General features: G+C 42.4%; 2 long non-coding RNA genes across 2 annotated transcripts in view; one reads left to right on the top strand and one right to left on the bottom strand.

Moving 5' to 3' along the window:
• The first annotated feature begins 483 nt into the window (after positions 1-483).
• Positions 484-10,888, top strand: LOC116591241. Its single transcript, XR_004285902.1, has 3 exons — positions 484-566; positions 6,236-6,382; positions 10,813-10,888. It is a non-coding gene; the product is annotated as an uncharacterized LOC116591241 (long non-coding RNA).
• Positions 10,889-16,059: 5,171 nt separating this feature from the next.
• The window catches only part of LOC116591239, a 56,188-nt gene continuing 54,564 nt past the window's right edge, over positions 16,060-17,683 (bottom strand). Inside the window, exon 5 of the long non-coding RNA XR_004285900.1 lies at positions 16,060-16,415. This is a non-coding gene — a long non-coding RNA (uncharacterized LOC116591239). The remainder of the gene's footprint in view (positions 16,416-17,683) is intronic.

The raw sequence follows: 17,683 nt of genomic DNA, 5'->3' as shown, positions 1-17,683 counted from the left end.
ACACACAAAGAAACAAAGAGACACAGTCAGGAGGCAGTGTGTGCAAGGGTTTGCAGAGACAGCCTGGGTTCAAAGCTCACACCTGCTTCCTGATGGCAGTAAAAACCTGGCTGAGATGTTTGACCTTAGCAAGCATTTATACCTCTGTAAATCAGGTAGGTCCAACACAAGGTTACTCTGAGGCCTAAGGGAGACAATGCACAGAAAAGGCTTAGCATGGTGCCTGGGACGCCATATGGTGCCTAGGACAACAGCCCTCTGTAAATATTAGCTCCATAGAAAAGGCAACTCTACAAACAGAATCTAAGTGTGCCAAACTAACACACTCTATCACTGGCCTTTCTCTTATGTGTTTATAAAAGAAAAAGCAATATGCAGTAGACCTAAGTACTCAGACCTCTGGCTATGAGAACAGGACATGGTACCCAAGGTCTTCTTGGAATTTTTAAAAAAAAAAAAAAAATGATCTTCATAGAAGGGATCCACATCTCTGTTAAGAAAGAAGCCAGACCCGATAAGCAAGGCAAGAGGACCCATGAAGATGGCGACTCTCCTCTTTTAAAAGGGTAAGTGAAAACTTCCTGCAATGGCCGTTAATACAAAGCTATCCCAAAGTTATGTAACTCTGGGCCAGGTAAATACCTGGCCCAAAGAGGTCCACAGTGAGCCTCAGTGGTGTTCAGTTTTAGCCTGGAGTTGAACCAGTGTTGTACAGTGGACTGACTGCAAAAGTTAAAGATTAACCAATAAGACATAACTCAGAATTCGTGTGTCTTAACATAAAGTTAATTTGGCCTTATCATGTAACATTTATTAATTATGCTGAGGAGGGCAGCATAAAATCACAGGAGAAATCCTGGTTCTATCCATTGGTACTGTGAAATCTTGGATAAGAGATATAATCTCTTAACCCTCAGTGGTCCCATATGTAAAATGGGGATAACCATGCCTGCCTCGTGGTGAAGGGCCGGCACAGTCTCTGCCTCATAATTGTAACTAACAAGTATTTATTAGTTTCATCAGTGGCTCTATTTGTGAATGAAAAAGAGAGCTGTCCTTCCCTTACTCAGTTTCCCACACTGATAGGAAATCTAGCTACTTCAGACCAAAGCCAAGGAATAGACAGCACTCTTTTCAGCAACAATGCACCTGAATTATACACATGGTATTTTTGAGGGGGTGTGTTCTGGAGTCTTTAACTTCCCAAATCTGAACCTACAGAAAAGACAGCCGGACTTGAAGCAAGAGAAAGAGTTCTCACCCCCTTTCCACAGCTAGCTAGTTTTCTGTGTTTTGTTTGCTTGGTTTCGTTTGGAATTCAGGTGAGTCACTTAACACTTAACCGGTGTCTCCGGTTCCAAATCATAAAATACGAGGGATTGTTTTTAGACTAGACAGTATCCAAAGTCCCTCAGAGCTTTAGAAATTCCATGTTGCTATAGCTGGTTCATGCCGTTTGTTAAACTGTGTGACTATACTCTGCACCAAAAGCCACAGGGCCCTGCTCTGTGTCCTCCACCGTGGTTTGAGTCACAATTTGTTTCTTCAGTTAGTGGTTCCCTGTAAACAGCAATGGCACAAATAGAATCACAGTGAACCGGGTGCCCTTGTGCTCATTCTGGAGTTCAGCAAAATCCAGGTGAGCTGAGAGGAAACAGATTGGCCATGAAGACAGGATTTTACTATGAAAATGAGTTTTCTGACAAGTTTAAAGCAGCAAAAATGCTCTGAAGACTATTTTATACCTAAATAATGCCACGCTGATTAAAAAACAAAACGCAACCTTCCCTACCTTGGCAGGTTTTCGTTTCCTGGGGCTGATAATATATTTCACTTGATTCCAAACTGATCCCTCACCCTGGAAAAAATTTCGGTCAAAATTCAAAATAAAATGAGGGCACGTGCCAATCAAACCAGTGGGGAGAAGCGCTTCAGTTTTACAGACTGTTCACATCTCACAAAACTAAGTAGTTGATTTATCATTGTAATTGTCCCAGTACTTAGCAGTGTCTTGTACCTGGCAGGCTGGGAGCGCTTTGAAGGCAGAGATGATATTCCCACCTCTAGCACTGCGTCCTGGTGTATTACAGATGCTTGTTTTAATTTGTTAGGGCTACCTGAACCAAGGACCACAGACAGAAATGTATCTGCTCACCATGTGGGAGGCTAGAAGCCTAAGATCAAGGTGTCAAAAGGGCTGCTTTGTTTTGGCCTCTATCCCTCTATCCTTCGCTTGTAAAGGATAGTCTCCCTCTTCTGTCTTTATAGGTCTTTCCTCTGTATGTCTTGGTCCAAATCTCCTCTTCGCTAAGGACTCTGGTCATATTCTCTTAGGGCCCACCTACTAATCTCATTTTAACCCTATCTCCAAATACAGTCACATTCTGAGGTATTGGAATTTAGGACTTCAACGTACATAGAATTGGCAGTGTGGGGTTACACAGTTCTGCCCATGACAGTGCTCGATAATGTTGGACAAGATAATGGTGGAAGGATAAGTTGATGAACAGATGGACTAGATGGATAAAAAACCAACTGGTCAATAAATTCTTGGTGAATTGAGTGAACTCATAGTCACTTGTGAAGACTGGCTTTTGCTGTAATATCATCTCAAAGGTTCTTACGTTATATATTTTATTCCAGCCTTACAGGCTCTTCTTGGGCTCCCCTGGGCCAAGGATGTTGCCTCCAGTACCCTTTGTCCCTCCTCTATGTGTCCCCATTGCAGAGAAGGGGACTGGGACCAAAGGGGTGGGGATAACGGGGAGCCCCATTTCTGGTCCTGCATCCAAATGGGCTTCCTCTCACCTTCCTACCCAGTTTAATTGTGCTTAGAGCCCTGGAAGATTGGGACCTAGCACTAGGAATAAACATTTCATAAAAGAAAAAAAAAATCTAAAAATTACTACTACCAAATTCTATCAAGCTGACAAAAAATAGCTATGCCCAGACTTATGAATGCCATTTCCCCTGTCCCCTGTCATTCTTACTTGTAATGACTTCCTGGACCCAAGAGAATATCAGTATTTGCCTGCAACAAATAAATCTCACCCCCGCCCCCCATAATTAACTTCATCCTTAGAAACTATACATTAAGGGAGCAGAAAGAGCTAAGAAAATAGTTTTAGTTAGATCTGTTGCCTGATGGTTCATGGTTTGTGCCTGGTTCGGTTTGCTTTTAACTGAAGAACCTGTCTTGTACTTAGTTCCTAGGTTGTCTTAGCACTTGGATTCCATTCAATGACCTAAAAAAATGCCCTATACAGTTGTAGGGAAGGCAGAAAATGCTCACCGGGGACCTCAGTGAATCTCTCCTCTGATTCCTTTGGTCACTTTGAGCATCTACCACATCTCTAGTGGCATAGAAATTCATGAGCCCAACCTCTCCTGCTAAAGTTCCTTCTCTATCTTTCCACCTGGCTGTAGAATGAATTTGATCAGATGTAATTCTAGCAAGGTGGTTGTAGGTGTGTGTCTGGATGGAGTCAGCGAGGTCATTGTGCTCCTTGCCCTCCCCACGACATCCTGAGTCATGCTGCTGGCTGCCAGTGTGACTCAGAACTACCCTAGTGTCAGCCTTCATTAGAGCAGGAAGCACGGCCTAGGAACACACCCAGCCTTAATGAATGAGCTGTCTGTGGCACAGCTCGTGTGAGATAGGTGCACAGGTGTTAGGGGACCACGCAGCCCTCATTCATTCATTCCTCCCTCATCTCTTCCCAATTGGAAATCTTGTTCAGCAGATAAGCCATAACAAAAGCCTCCCTTGAAACAAGTGTATTAATTTTAAAAGATTCCATTATGATTTTTACCAATTCTGGGCTTAAAAATAAAAACACAGAGATAAAGGTACAGTGTGGATTCTAGCTGTATAACATGTGAATTAGGGATTAAAATTTAAAGACAAATTTATTGTGGTCCTTTGTCAATGACAGTGATGAATTATCCTGGCTGTGACCCTTGAACAGACTGGCTACTCTCAATTTAGGACAAATCCAAGTCCCTCGGCTGCCCTCCCCTGAGGCTTTCTGAGATGAGATAGTATTCATGAGTATTTCCATACATGGCACAAGGCATGATACCATTTATTTTGATTACACATATATAACGGGCCCTGCTGTCCTAGGTTCTCTTGATAAGCAGAGCTCTTTACCCATTCCCACACACTTAGATGTTTGTATTGGGAATTAATCAAATACATTCATGTGCTATAAAACTTCTTGTCAGGAATTCAAACCAAGTGATTTCTGACCTCTCTCGGTCTGCCTTGCTTTTTAAAATGTGTTTTAACTGTCCTGTTTTAGACATGTTTTATTGTAAACCATTTTATATTCTATTCGAGAATAGGTGGCATATAAATCATAGTTGAAGAAAAACCTTCAAAACAACATAATATTCCCAGAGTGTGAAAAGCTCAGTGGGGAAGCAGCGAGATGGAAGGTCGGTTCCCCTCAGGCCCACCCAGCTAGGTGCACCTGTCACTTGACCATCAGGCCCTATTTTCCACGGGCCACAGAATGATGGCTGGACCATTCAGCAGTCTGTTTGGAACCCTAATCTGCCAGAAGTACAGCATCTAATTCATTCAAGTCTTGTTCTGATGACAGTCACATGAAGGACAAGGACCTATTTTTAGCCAATGAAGGAGAACTACATGAATGACAGTGTGGAGGTGACTGGCACTTGGAGAGAAAAGGAAACTTGTCATCATACGATTTGTAAAAGCCAAAGAAGGGAATATGAGCATTTTGTGTTCCTGAAACTATAAGCAAGCACAACTCCACAGGTCCAGAGAGAGGACGGGGTGAGTCAGTGGACTTAAACTTGGAAGGCAGCATACTGTGGAGGTCAAAGGGCAGGCTCAGGAATCTGGACAGACCTGAGTCAGGCTCCTGACACTGCCCTCACAGCTATGTAGACGTCACTTCCCTGTATCTCAGGTTCCCCAGTAGGATCATGAGTAATAGGACCTACATTCAATGTTGACCATGTGAAGTCAATGAAGTAAGATATATAAAAGCTTCTAGCATGATGCCTGAATCAAGTAAAGACCTGCTATCATTGTTGATGTTACCACCATGATTGCAGGCCTTCTATGTGGAAGGCATTAGGCTAGATGCTCTTTGGTCTGACAGTCAGAGACTCTACTCATATAGAAATTGACTCCAGAAATACTAGAGGCTCCATATAATATAATTTTGACTATCCACTCACACATAATTCCAGAGAGGAAGAAGAGAGGAAATGATTCAAAGAAACCAGTGTCTTCAATTAGCTTATATTTTATAAGTATAGTTACAAAGGCAGGAAGGAGGAATTTGTAAGAGCAGATACAAAGGAATGGCACGAAATGAAGAATAAAGTCAAGAGGCTGGGGCCTGGGACTAATGCATTACATTGAACACCCACAAGAGCCACTGGGGTATGCTCAGAACAAGAAAAAAACACAAGAGAAGAGTTGGCCTACTGCTTGGGGCAGATGATGCAGTTACCTTAGAAGTGATAGAGTGAAACAGAATTACTCAATTCCTAGTTTGTTCCATCTTCTCTATCAAGAAGAACAATCTGCAAGCCTGAAAGGAGAGCAAAAACATGGTCAAGAGGAAATTAAAGTCTGAGATATGGGGAGATAGGAAGAGAGCACCTAGCTGCTGTCTTTAAGTCTCCAGGCTCTGGTGAATTACATCTCAGAGCCATCCATTTGTGCACCCAAATACTCACTGCAATGGGGACAGCAAAGTAAACAGCCCCAGTAACCTAAAAGAATGTGACTTCATGATTATGACAACTAAAAAAAATGGCAATGAGATAATATATGAGAGTTTATGAAGAATGGTAGAACTTCGAGAAACTTGCAGAAAGACAAATGTCTCCATTTTAGTAACAGACACTTTTGGCAAAATTGTAGCAGAGATTCGACACGTTGCATCGACCCAGGAAGATGAATACTGGTCACAGCAATGTCATCTCTTTCATGGGTATCTTTGGATGGGAACAGTGTGCCATAGGTATTGCAGAGCTAGGAAATGGTAACAAACAAGGCTGCGTAATTTGTTAGTGAACCAGGTAGGGAGAAAGTCTCCATGGAAGTACAGTTAGGAGAACTCAGAATGGCTCAGCTCTAATCCCCAAAGAGGACTGGAGAACAGGGTTGCATAAATCTGGTGACAGATTTTAATGGCACTTGACACAGTCTTCAGTGCCTCTCTGTTCACCTGGTGATCTTAACTTTCAGGACAAGGAAGTTTACTGACATCTGCTGGGAGAAAGACCAGAAGGCAGCCAGCAGGTGGAGGAGGGGTCGAGAGCCCAGCTGTGGAAGCAGAGAGCCTGTGTTTGGATCCCAGCTCCACTCCTCACAGGTTGTGTGATATTAAGGAAGGTATGTATATCCTCTGACTCAATTTTCCCATCTAGAAAATGGGGATAATAATTGTACCTACCTCACTAGATGAAGCAGATTAAACTGGCATGTATAAAAGGCATAGAAAAGTACCTGATTATAGGAGTTACCAGGATCCCAACCAATTATGGCAGGCTGAAATGGTGGGATCCTGCAAGATGAAACCTAGAAAGATAAAATACTTATGATAAATTACAGAAGAATGATGAAGGCAATGGAGAAAATGAGTCAGGGTAAGGGAGAGGAGGTGGTGGAAGCAGAGGCACTCTGGAAAGGTGGTCTCTAATGAATGGTATTTGACCAGGGACTGAAATGAGGGGCTGAGCCACATAGTGCTGGGAAGAACAAAGGCCTTAAGCAGGAAAAAGCTGGGGCCAGAAGCTAGTACATGAGGCGGGAACCCGGTGGGCATGCTGCAAAGAAGGAAACTGAGGTTAGAGAGGCTTTTTCACACGCAGCCCTGCCAGCCGGGGAAGGATGGGGTTCACCTTATATGACATGAGAAGCCACCGGAGGGTTGTAAGTAGGAGAGAGTTATGATTTTAAATGATCACATTGGCTACTTTTTGAAGAATATGCCAAAGAGGGGTAAGAATGGAATTAGGGAAATCAGTTTGGGGGAAGAACAGTCTAATGGTTTTGTGGCATTTGTTAAAAAGATTTTATTCATTTATTTTGAGAGAGAGAATACAAGTGGGAGGAGGGACAGAGGGAGATGGAGATAGAGAATCTCCAGCAGACTCCATGGTGAGCATGGGGCCCCATGCAGGTTTCAGTCCCTTGACCCTGAGATCATGACCTGAGACAAAATCAAGAGTTGATTGCTCAACTGACTAAGCCACATGGGCAGCCCAGTTTTGTGGTATTTTAAGAAAGAGATGATGGTGTCTTAGGCTGGGAGAAAATGGTAAAAGGTGGCAGACTCAGAATATATTTTGAACAGTGTGATCCTGATTTTATAAAAAAGAAATACACCCACACATATACTGGAAAGACACATATGCAGATATTAATAGTGATTATCTCTAGATCATGCTATTCGTGGTGACTTTAATTTCCTTCTTTATGATTTCTTCTGCATTTTTCAAAGCTTCCCCAACAGACACATGGTATTTAAGGAATTGGGGGGGGGGGGAGGAGGACATTTTTGGAAAAGAAATAATCAATTATCCAAGGACAAGACAAGTGAGTGAGGACCAGTACAAGCCTAAGAGATGTCGAGGATTAGACTGGCAACAATTTCCATATCTATTGACTAACTAAAAAAGTAATGACTGCAGGTAATAGGATTTAATTTTCACAGGTACCTCCCTCCCCGCTCAAAGTGACTGTCCCTTTCTGCCCCCACTTCATTCCAGCCCACCTGGTTTATCATGTGCAGCCCTGAGCAGCATAATCTAGGATTTTAAATGAGTTAGAGGAGAACAATCTGGGTAGGGAGGGGACTTCAAACTACACATGGTGACAAGAGGAGTAGTTACCACCCACTGAGCACCCACTCTATGTCAAGCACTTTCAAAATGTGAAGGAGTTAAACTAGGAGATGATTTGAATGGAAGGAGAAAGATGACGAACGAACATATTTTTGAGCACTCATGGAACTACTGCATTGAGCACTTTATCATACTTCATCACATCTAATCCTTACCATGATATTCTAAGATAAGTATTATCCCTGATTTAGAGAGCTGAATTGAATTCATGAAAGAATTAAGCTCATGAAATTGAATTAGGGAAACAACACTGCATCACTAGGTTTGGGAGCCAGATAGCCAGAGTTCAAGTCCTGGCAGCTATACATGCCCTTGGCCATGCTACTAAGCCTTCCTAAACCGCAGTTCCCTTATCTACAAAAGGGGCCTATCTCATGGTGTTGCTTGAAGATTAAATTAGTTAATACATTAGAGCACTTAGCACAGTGTCTGGCGTATAGTAAGCTCAATAAGAATCAGCTATTACTATTGAGAAAACATACCTAAGATCACCCTGTAATTCACCAATAGAGAAGAAAGGAATCCGAGGGGCCTGGGTAATTACTTTATAGTGGTGAAGTTCTGTCATAGGGAAGGAGAGAGGCTTATACTGACTTCAAGAAATAGAGCCAGATTCAGGGAATTTAAGTATAATAGAGCGTTAGGTAGAATGCAACCTGAAATCAGTTGGCTAGGTAATGCCAGTGACTTTTCTGCCTAAGAAGGTACCTATCTCCCTCCTTCAGGGAAAAGTCATTAAGCGGTTCTTATGATGCTGTAAGATACCATGCCCTGTGGGTCTAGAGAGAGAACCTAATAAAGCTTCTTGTAGCTCGACAAAGCCTGCACATCTAATACCCCATTATGCAGAGCTAGTCTCTGATGAGAGGTGGGAAAGCACATGGAGTTCAAGAGTCTTCCTGATGGGTTAGAACAGACCCCATAAGAGGCCTTTTGGGAGAAAGGGACCCCAAAGGCCCCAAAGGGGTCCCCCAAACTCACTACAAGGAAAGGGGCATTCTGAACCGAAGGTCTTGGCTACCAGCAGGGATTCACAGTAATCCCTGTGGGAGTTGGAGGAGCCTCGTTCCAACACAGTCCATGACTGTGACAGGAAACCTTCTGGATATGGGTGTGAGTGGAGTATAATGACTACTGAGCACTATAAACTGAGAGAGCTGTCGTCTTGGAGCCCAAGCACATGCACTACTTGGAAGCTCTAGGCAGCAAGGGAATCCCTGCATCAGGGGGGAGTTGGTGTTGGACTATGTGGGCCAGTTTATAACAACACTGCAGACCATTCACACCCAAGACTGACCCTTTGGAATGAATTAAGACCAGTGTGTTCTTGGTGTTCCTGGATGTTTAGAAGAGGTGGGAGGTGGTTGGGGCCTTAAGAGGGAAGTTTTGGAAGGTGTTCTGGCAACTGATCGGATATACTATTCTTTGTAGCACCCCCCCAACCTAAATCGGTGAAATATGTTAAATCAATCATATACAAGTCATAAATAAGACTTGATTAAACTCAACATTTAGGACTTTCTAAAACTCAGAATTAATAGCAACAGATCATTTTGATTTGATGCTCATTATATGCCAAACTCTATACATGCCTTAGCTCATTAATCTTCATAAAACTCTATGAGATGGAGATGATTTTCATCACCACTTTATAGGAAACTGAGACTGGGAGAAGCTAAAATACCTTGTCCAACGTCACATGGTAGAAACTGATGGAACAAGAATTAGCTAATGGGGCGCCTAATGGCAGAGTCTATCCTTTTCACCAACGCACCACTTTACCCCCTGTTCAGATGGAAAGGGAGATGCATGGCCACATGGCAATGCTGCTGATGGGATGAGAATAGATGAGTGGGCTACAATACCCGTAAACTCTTTGCTATGCTGCCACACTGAGATTTCCTTGCAACCTTAAGAATCTGTGTGCTTCATTTATCTCTACAGAATTGCTATCAAAATGAGCTGTTTGTTATAAGTGGAAAATAAGCATAGGAACTATGGCTAAGGAATATAAAGATAAACCACATATCGAGACACATTCTAAGTCTGTAGGTCAAATTTCATGACAACGACCTTCAGAGGAGTATTTGTCCATTCAACAAATATTTATTACATGCCTTTGTGTGCATTGTTTCAGATGCTGGATATATTGCAGGGAGCAAAACAGACAAAATCCCTTTGTGGATTTTACAGTCTTGTCGGGGGAGAGAAAATAAACAGTAATCCTAATAGCTGAGTAAATTAGATGGTATATTAGAAGGCTGTAAGTACTCGATCACAGTTGCAGTTTTAAATTAGGCTGGCAGGGGAGACCTCTTTGAGAAGTGACACTTAAGCGAAGGCTAGAAGGAAGAGAGAGTCAGTCTCGTAGGTATCTGAAGGGAATACATCTGAGGCAAAGGACATAGCCAAGACAGAGCCTGGGACAAGAGCCTTGCCTGAGTGGAGGAGACACAAGGAGGCCCCCTGTGACTGGGGAGGGGTTAGGGGAGGAGTAGGATAAGGTCCAAACAGTGAGGGGAGGGTAGCTGGTCTGCCAGGCTTTTATACCAAATAAGACCAGGAACTGTCATGGGGTTTGAAGTAGAGAAGTGACAGGATCTAACTTGCACTGAATATATTAAAATGCACCATATTTTATACTGTTTTGACTTGAACATATTCTTTATCACGGAGATCATTGCTCGGGAGGAAACATCAACATGAGGTACAGAGAACCCCACAGGCCTTGTGATTGGACTGGAAAGGGAGGGAGTCGGTGGATTTGAGTAAAAATAATTTTGTCATTTAGTTCAAAGAGTTGCTGGGAGGAATAACTAATAACAATAGTTGTAAAGGTCACTGCAAATATGAAGGGCTAGCAAATGCTAACTACTACTTAAACATAAAAAGCCTGTCATTATTCTTTGGTTCCAGAGTCAAGACCTCTAACAGCCATGGCCAGCCAGTCAACAATTTGGTGCCTTTAAAGGACTTCTGCCATAACCTGTGCTATCTGACGGCTGGATCTCCCATCTACAGCTCTGGTGGAAGGAACAGAGCCATTTACTCTATGTACTCAGCCACAAAACACAGGGGTTGATAATTTGTTTAAAATATATATATATTCTTAAGCAGTGCTTACAAGACTCCCTGAAAAGCCTTGAGTTTTCAAATGAGTGACATGGGGATAGATGTAAAAAGCTCTTGCAAATGAGTTGTTTACACCAATCCATCAGGTCATGGAAATTTTGCTCGAGATCTGTTTGTGTGGGAACAACACTGGAATACTAGCTTGCCGGTGCCAGCTTTGAAACCGACACAATGAATAGCTATTGTTCCGACACAGTATCCGGCTGCTCATGTCTACACACACTGAAGACGACCTTCCTCTTCAGAAATAACTTCCAGCCATTATTTAGTTTTTTTTAATTGTTACCGGTGTACCCGATGTTCTAGATGCCTGGGGAAGAGGGAAATTGCATAAAGACATGTCAGATTCTCTTCTAAAAGGGTTCTACAACTTCTCTATTTTGTTCAGTCAGGTCACCCAGGTTACAGCATTCCTAGCGTAATGAGAAATGGTGGAAGAGACACAAAATAAAGGGCGAAGAAGGGAAGTAAATTATTAAACACGTATTAAGTACTGGGCTCTGTGTTATATTTTATTTCACCACCACAACCCTGTGAAAATAAATACTATTCCCTATTTTGCAGATGAGGCAACTAAGGTTTAGAGAGATTAAGTAACTTACTTAAATTATTTAATATGCCTCAGAGCTGGGGTTTGAACCTAATTCTGCTGACTACAAATCCTCATTTTCTCCCACCACATGGATTTGCCCTCGAGAAGACTGTCATCTAGTGGGTGAGGCAAGACTTACACAGGGAAACCAACTGGAGACTCATATCAGCAGTGCATAATCAGATGCTTAATTCACGTGATCAAGACTCCTGAATTCAATTCTATAAACAAGAACAAATAGCCACAAAGAGCAAGGCCCTAAGCAAAATACCGGCTGGGACAGTAAAGGAAGCATGACTTTTGTTTCAATGACATATACGCCTCAGATAATCTGAGATCCTCTGAGAATTAACTGAGAATAATTCTATAATAAATAATTCTCAGAGAATCTCAGATTATCAGAGAAGATAAGCATGAGGCTATAGGAACAAGATGGCATTGCCCACCTTTTGATGTGCCTGGGCCCACCCATGTCTTTTCCCTAAAGTTCTAGGGTCTGAAGCATAATAGACTTGGGATGGGAGGTGTCAGAGAAAAACCAGTAGGTCCCAAGACACTGAAGAAAATGTGAATTAGAGGTCACAAAGAGAGCTGATAGCACCCATCAGTCATTAGGAACAAAAGCCTCAAAGGTGAATGATTACCTGCTAATGTTTCAGGAAATGTTTAGCTTCTAGGATGCCTGCCTGGTTTCTTCCCATCCACTGGTATCCACAGTCCTGTGGGAACGGCAGTTGTGCTCATCATGAAGCTATAATAAATAGCCCCAAACTCACCCCTCTTTGCTCTGCCTGGCAGTTGGGGGCCAGGGCTGTGTGGCATGCTGCCGTTAGGCTGTGCCAGGGAGGAGTGTTGGATGGAGTCCACAAGGCCACAGAGGGAAGAAGGGGCCAGCTCTCTGCCGAGTGCTGACCGTTTGCTTCCTATTTATCAGCAGCTGCACAGTCTCAGGGCTTTGCCTGGACTGGCCTGTTCTTCCGGTAGCAGCAGGTGATTTCAGTTGGCAGTTGTTCCAATACTCACAGAACAAGCCTCGTGGTACGTGACCACCAACCCTCAAATCTTCTGTTTTAAAAATGCTGACCTCAGCCGTAGCAACATCTTCCTAGGAACATCGCCAAAGGCAAGGGAAGCAAGGGCAAAAATGAACTATTGGGATTTTATCAAGATCAAAAGCTTTTGCGCAGCAAAGGAAACAATTAACAAAACCAAAAGACAACTGACAGAATGGGAGAAGATATTTGCAAACGACATATCAGATAAAGGACTAGTGTCCAAAATCTATAAGGAACTTAGCAAACTCAACACCCAAAGAACAAATAGTCCAATCAAGAAATGGGCAGAGGACATGAACAGACATTTCTGCAAAGACGACATCCAGATGGCCAACAGACACATGAAAAAGTGCTCCATATCGCTCGGCATCAGGGAAATACAAATCAAAACCACAATGAGATATCACCTCACACCAGTCAGAATGGCTAAAATTAACAAGTCAGGAAATGACAGATGCTGGCAAGGATGCGGAGAAAGGGGAACCCTCCTACACTGTTGGTGGGAATGCAAGCTGGTGCAACCACTCTGGAAAACAGCATGGAGGTTCCTCAAAATGTTGAAAAAAGAACTACCCTATGACCCAGCAATTGCACTACTGGGTATTTACCCTAAAGATACAAACGTAGTGATCCGCAGGGGCACGTGCACCCGAATGTTTATAGTAGCAATGTCCACAATAGCCAAACTATGGAAAGAACCTAAATGTCCATCAACAGATGAATGGATCAAGAAGATGTGGTATATATACACAATGGAATACTATGCAGCCATCAAAAGAAATGAAATCTTGCCATTTGCAACAACGTGGATGGAACTAGAGGGTATCCTGCTTAGCGAAATAAGTCAATCAGAGAAAGACAACTATCATATGATCTCCCTGATATGAGGAAGTGGTGATGCAACATGGGGGGTTAAGGGGGTAGGAGAAGAATAAATGAAACAAGATGGGATTGGGAGGGAGACAAACCATAAGTGACTCTTAATCTCACAAAACAAACTGAGGGTTGCTGGGGGGAGGGGGGTTGGGAAAAGGGGGGTGGGGTTATGGACATTGGGGAGGGTATGTGCTATGGTGAGTGCTGTGAAGTGTGTAAACCTGGCGATTCACAGACCTGTACCCCTGGGGATAAAAATATATGTTTATAAAAAATAAAAAATTAAAAAAAAAAATGCTGACCTCTTCCCAGCTCCTCTAGCCCTGAGGCTGGCTGCTGCTTCCTTCAGTTACCATCATGACACCTTCGTGTACTCTTTGTCTTTTCTACAACACCTAGCAAAGAGTTCTGTGTGCTACATTCTCCCTATTAAAATAACTGATGTGGGGGTGCCTGGGTGGCTCAGTCCATTAAGCAGCTGCCTTTGGCTTGGATCGTGATCCTAGGGTCCTAGGATCAAGTCCCACATCAGGCTCCTTTCTCACCAGGGAGCCTGCTTCTCCCTCTGCCTCTGCTTTCCACTCTGCCTGCTTGTGCTCTCTATCTCTCTGACAAATAAATAATTTTTTTAAAAAGATCTTTTAAAAAAATCATAACTGATGCAATTTCTGACTCCTGATAGGACTCGATAAACAGTTAATTTCACTGTTAATTGAATTGAGAGCAAATTAGAAAGCTATTTCATATATGCTAAGCTCTGATACACATTTAGTTCATCCCTCGTACCCATAAGGCTGCTGGTTCTGAAATGCTAATCTGACCATGTCCCTGTCTGGTTTGAGGTCCTGCAATAGCTCCCCACTGTTTATGGGATAAAATCCAAGTTCCTAGCACCAGGCCATCCGTAAGGCTCTATTCCACTTGCAGACACATCCCTACCACGCCTGTTCAAACCCACCATGCTGTTTTTCACATCCTATGCCCTTGCCTAGTTTTTCCCTCTGCTTAGAACTTGTCCTTTAAAGCCCAGCTCAGATGTTACCTCTTCCCTGTTTCTACCTCTCCCTCTAGCAGCTGAATAGTCCCTTCTGAAATACGAATCAAAATCACAGTGAGATACCACCTCACATGGGTCAGAATAGCTAAAATTAACAAGTCAGGAGACAACAGATGTTGGCAAGGACGGGGGGAAAAGGGAACCCTCTTATAGTGTTGGTGGGAATGCAAGCTGGTGGAAACAGTATGGAGGTTCCTCAAAAAGTTAAAAATAGAACTACCCTAGAACCTAACAACGTCACTACTAGGTATCTATCAAAATGATAAAAAAATACTGATTGAAAGGAGCACCTGCACCCCAGTGTTTATAGCAGTAATGTCCACAATAGCCAAACTATGGAAAGAGCCCAGATGTCCATTGACAGATGAATGAATAAAGAAGGTGTAGTACATGTACACAATGGAATATTACTCAGCCATCCCAGAGAATGAAATCTTGCCATCTGCAATGATGTGGACAGAACTAGAGGGTATCTGGCCAAGAGAAATAAGTCGGTCAGAGGACAAATACCATATGATTTCACTCACATGTGGAATTTAAGAAACAAAACAGATGAACAAAAGGAAGGGAAGGAAAAATAAAATAAGATAAAAACAGAGAGGGCGGCAAACTATAAGAGACTCTTAACTATAGGGAACAAACTGAGGGTTGCTGGAGGGGAAGTGGGTAGGGGATGGGGTAACTGGGTGAAGGGCATTAAGGAGGACACATGATATGATGAGCACTGGGTGTTATAGCATATGAATCACTAAATTCTGCCCCTGGAACTAAAAATACATGTTATATGTATTGTATATATGTTATATATATATATGTTAAATAACTGAATTTAAATTTTAAAATGTAAAAGTAAATAAATAAATAAATAAATACTCCCATCTATATACCCCTCATGCTCCTAGGTCTAAATGTACTCTCCTATTAGACCATGAGCTTCTGAAGGCTAAGGCAGACATCATATTCTATCATTATGTCAATACCTAGAACCATGCTGGGCACTTAGTAGACCCTTAACAAATATTTGAACTTGAAATTCTCTGTTATATTTTCATTATCCAGGTTTCTTACTACCCACTTGAGGCATATAATTACAACCCCCCCCCAAAAAAACACACAAAAAACCCAAACCTCAATACTCAAAGAACTTTAAAACTCATTCCTTTCTATTCTGTTTGGATGGAATCTTCATCCAGATACAAAGCTGTTTCTATATTTTTGCATTAGGTAATATCCATAAGAGGTAGCAACATTATAATTTTCTTCATTCAGTGCCAAGGAGGGCTGACATCATCATTAGTGCAAAAGTTGAAGTTGACAAAGGAGTAAAATGGCCACTGAGGATTTTGGCTAAAAGAAAGTGGTTCTTCAAGCAAGCCAGCACTGTGCTAAATAATGCTCAAAAAAATTCCACTAAAATCAAATACGTGTAAGAGGTTAAGTGATTTACCTACCTGAAATCCAGAACTCAGCTCTCCCATGATACCAAACATGGGATGAAGGTTGTTACTGCCAGGACGAACTGCTCCAGGCATCCCAGTGTGGCCAGGGGTCCCTCATGGATTTGGCAGTGGGAACACTTTCAAGTTGACTACATTACCAGGGCACAGGATTTTTGCTGTCCCACACCTTGAAAACCATTTCCATCACTGTTGGCTACCACACATATACTCTACCACTCTGATGATTCCTTAAAGTCGGAAAGTACTGAGCAGCAGTAGAAAGCTCTGGGACCCTGGAGGCAAACAGTAGGCAGCATCAATTCAACTCCAATCAAGGCCATGGTGGTCTCAACATTTTGGAGATGGAGCTGGAAAGAAACAAAGGCAAAAAAAAAAAAAAAAAAAAAAGGTAGTTTATCTTTGTTCTATAATCTTTTGATCCTTTAATAAGTAATAAGCATCTGTTCTTGCATGGAGAAGGAACATGAGTCAGTTTGGTCAGAGATAACTGTGACCTAAGATAGTGTTTTACCCACAGAGTTGCTAAGAGAGTTGTTTTCACACCTTAGACATCACAAGGATTCAACTGAATCTTACTGAGAATAACTGATTACATTGTCTTACCTCAGGAGTAATTACATCTGTTTGAGTTTCTGTCACTTTATTTTCAGAAATCTCTGCTGAACAATCACACACCTATTTGTTTTGTTTTGTTTTTTATGATTCTAATATTGACATTTTGTGTAAATCTGATTGACTGTGAAAAATCCATTTGAGAGGGGTGGCTTTGGTATGGTACTGAGCAGAACCTGGAGAATGAAGTTAGTTAACAAAATAAGAAGTTATGTTTCCTAATCTAAAATTGTAAATTCAAAGAAACAAGCTAAATCTCTCATATATTTTCCTTATGAAGAACCTATTTTGAAAAATTCCACAGAAGGACAACAGTTAGATAGTGCGCTGGGTGTCTTTCTTTCACCCCTCCAGGCAGGCCCTCCCCTCTCCACTCTGAGACCTGCCCTGGGAGGCACAACCCACAGATCATGTCCATGGACTCTTGGACCTCTTCACTTCCTACTAGGTTCTGTCAGTAAGGGACTCAAAGGAGATGGGCCTTCTGAGAGTTGTCTGTGGCTAATCAGAATCTCTGCCTCAGGACAGCTTTGGGTTGACTTAATGCTTGACCTAAGGTCACTTCCCTCTTCCCTTCACTGGAACCCAGGATGAGGGTGGTTGTACTGCTTCTGGCCCTCGGTTATTGTGCAACCCCTGGGGATTCCCTCTCCAGCTGCCACCCCACTCTCATCTTCAGAAGTAGTTCCCTTATAAGTTGATTTCAACAGATTATCTTCACTTGGGTATGCCATCTCTTTCCTGCTAGGATCCTGACTAGATAATGTTATAGTGCTCAGTATGGATGGGTAGAAATTCCAGTCTTTTATGGCAAGTCTGCTTTCCAGAGAGCTAAGTAATATGCGCAGATACTATTAAAAATATTTAACATACTGCCCCAGTAGAGTCCTGCAGACCCCGCTGAACCAGGCATTATCCCTTAAGTTGTTGGATTATATATAGAAAGGCATACAGAGTCCCCAAGGAGGGGCTGAGGCAACCAGTGTTTTAACAGCTGGTGCAT

The sequence above is a fragment of the Mustela erminea genome, chromosome 5 (genome assembly GCF_009829155.1).
Source record: "Mustela erminea isolate mMusErm1 chromosome 5, mMusErm1.Pri, whole genome shotgun sequence".
Lineage (NCBI taxonomy): Eukaryota > Metazoa > Chordata > Mammalia > Carnivora > Mustelidae > Mustela > Mustela erminea.
The sequence above is the reverse complement of the archived record's forward strand: the minus strand, read 5'-3'. Positions and strand labels throughout refer to the sequence as shown.